General features: G+C 51.2%; 1 pseudogene; it reads left to right on the top strand.

Moving 5' to 3' along the window:
• Positions 1-1,857: 1,857 nt before the first annotated feature.
• Positions 1,858-2,307, top strand: LOC119365267 (annotated as a pseudogene).

The raw sequence follows: 2,307 nt of genomic DNA, 5'->3' as shown, positions 1-2,307 counted from the left end.
CAGGATTCACGGCAGAGTGCCTAGATGAGCCGTTGATGCCGGTCGATACAGTTGCAAGTCCGACACTAGGGAAGGACCGTTGGAAGAAAGCGGATCTGGGCTCGAGGACTGCGTGCCCCACCGAGAGGTGTCGCGCGAGTGGGAGTGCGGGGACCTGGTGGATCTGTGGGGCTGGACGTGGTCCATGGGGTGCGGGGTGGTGGCGCCGCTGCCCGCCAGGCAGCGACAGAGGTGGGGCGGTGGCCGCCGCGGCCAGAGTGGCGCGCGGCGCCAGCGAGGGTGGTGGCTACGCTCGATGTGAAACCAGAATTTGGTGCCACGAGTTGCTACTCCCTCCGTCTGGAAATACTTGTCCAATAAATGAATGTATCTTGATGTATTTTAGTTTTAGATATATCCATTTGTATCCATTTTTATAAGTATATCCGGACGGATGGGAATACTTGCTACACCAAAGAATCAACCTACCCGTAACGAACCTAACCAGCCTATACAAATCAATCAGTTGCGACACATTAGTCAAGTCATTTGATTGCCAGGTAAGTTATCTTCGTCCGACGATGGCGGGATGGTGTCAAAACAAGGAACACTTGATTATTTACCACGCAATCCCTCTCGTATTTGGTCATCATCTCACTTGACTTCCCGGATATATATTTGGTTTAGGCTACGTGTGCACGTCGTTCCAAGCGATTCAAATATTTTTTGCTCTCTCTGCAACGAATTCAACTTCAAACATCCATCAACCATATAATTCTCTCACACTCGTCAACACTACTAATACACTGCGGTGATTTCTATCGGGCGAAGACAACGAAAGCGTCCACGTACGCATGACATGCTCAGCTTGCTTACATTTTCTGAATTCATCTGATTGGGGTGACCATGCATGGGGTAGTTAATGAAATGGCAACCTCAGGCTCTTATAATAACAGAATAATAACTGGAGAAGAAGCAAGTGTCCAGGAATCAGTTCTTTTTTTTTTTTTTGAAACTGGGCAGGAATCAGTATTAGAGTTTCCATGATTGGCTCCTGCTACCAGTGAGATTGATCTACACTGCACGCAGGTAGACGTACACCATGAAGATGTGAAAACAACCGCTGGTTAATTTTACCAAGGTCACCTGTCGTGGCATTATGATTTCTGGGCATTCGTTGCTTTTGAAACGGGGGACCTCCAAATTCAAAGGCAAATCGGAACCGGGGCTCGAATTTGATTCGTGGGCACCCGAGATCTTCCGATAATTTAATTCGAATTCGACATCACATCACGTTGCTTCGCTCTCCTGCTACCACAAGCAACTCCAAGTCAAATTCGAACTGAAATTTTGTGTGGCGTGCTGCCTACAATCATGCAACCTGGGCTCTTTTTAAAACACAAACCGACTGAATACGTGCAGTACATTCTCCCGCAAAAAAAAAAGAGTAAGTGCAGTACATTGAAATGTCAGCAAGAATATCAAAGTTTGAATGCCTTGTTTGGATTTAAGTGTGGATTTCTTGCCCAGCGTCATTAAGAAAAAGAAAGAAAGAAAATTCGATTTCTCCCCAGAGAACCCCCTGGTCTGCGTGTGAGTGTCTGACGTCTTCGACAGTCCGAGGTCGTCGCAGCCCGTTTAAGAAACTATCCGTCCAATACCACACTTGCTTGCGGCCCAAGCCCACCCATTACAAAATGATAGTTGTGAGTAACCGAACGGCGTACGTACAGTATTTTCCGGCGATGCGTGCGCGGCTGCGCGCGCACTCGATCGCGCCTATAAATCTGCCAATGTTCGAAACATTTTTTCCCACCCCCGAGATCAGAACCCCCAACCTAAAACATTCTCTCGATATTGTTGGGAATCCACGCTCCAATGGCGGCGGCCACTCGGTCCCTCTTCCTCACATGCTTCCACAGCAGCGGCTCCGATGAGAGCGGCCACCTCACGCTGCGGCCGCGGTACCCGTCCATGCCACAGCGACCAAGGGCGGCCGCGGTCGCCGGCGAGGGTGGTGGAGGAGAAGGCGGGTCATCCGTGGTCGATCTGGAGGCAGCGGAGGAGGAAGAGGAGAAGGTGGCGGTGTTCGCGGTGTCCGGGATGACGTGCGCCGCGTGCGCCGGCTCGGTAGAGAAGGCAGTCAAGCGGCTCCCCGGCATCCACGAGGCCGCCGTTGACGTCCTCGGCGGCCGCGTGCAGGTCGCCTTCTACACGGCACTCGTCTCGGTGAGCATCGGATACTCTGATTATATTTCTGCGCGCCCGCGTGCATCTGTTCTGCCTGCACCTTTTTCGCGTGTTTTCTCATGGGCCGTTTCCAGATAA

Source organism: Triticum dicoccoides, chromosome 2B (assembly GCF_002162155.2).
Source record: "Triticum dicoccoides isolate Atlit2015 ecotype Zavitan chromosome 2B, WEW_v2.0, whole genome shotgun sequence".
NCBI lineage: Eukaryota > Viridiplantae > Streptophyta > Magnoliopsida > Poales > Poaceae > Triticum > Triticum dicoccoides.
Note: the sequence above shows the minus strand (reverse complement) of the source record. Positions and strands in the feature narration are given on the sequence as shown.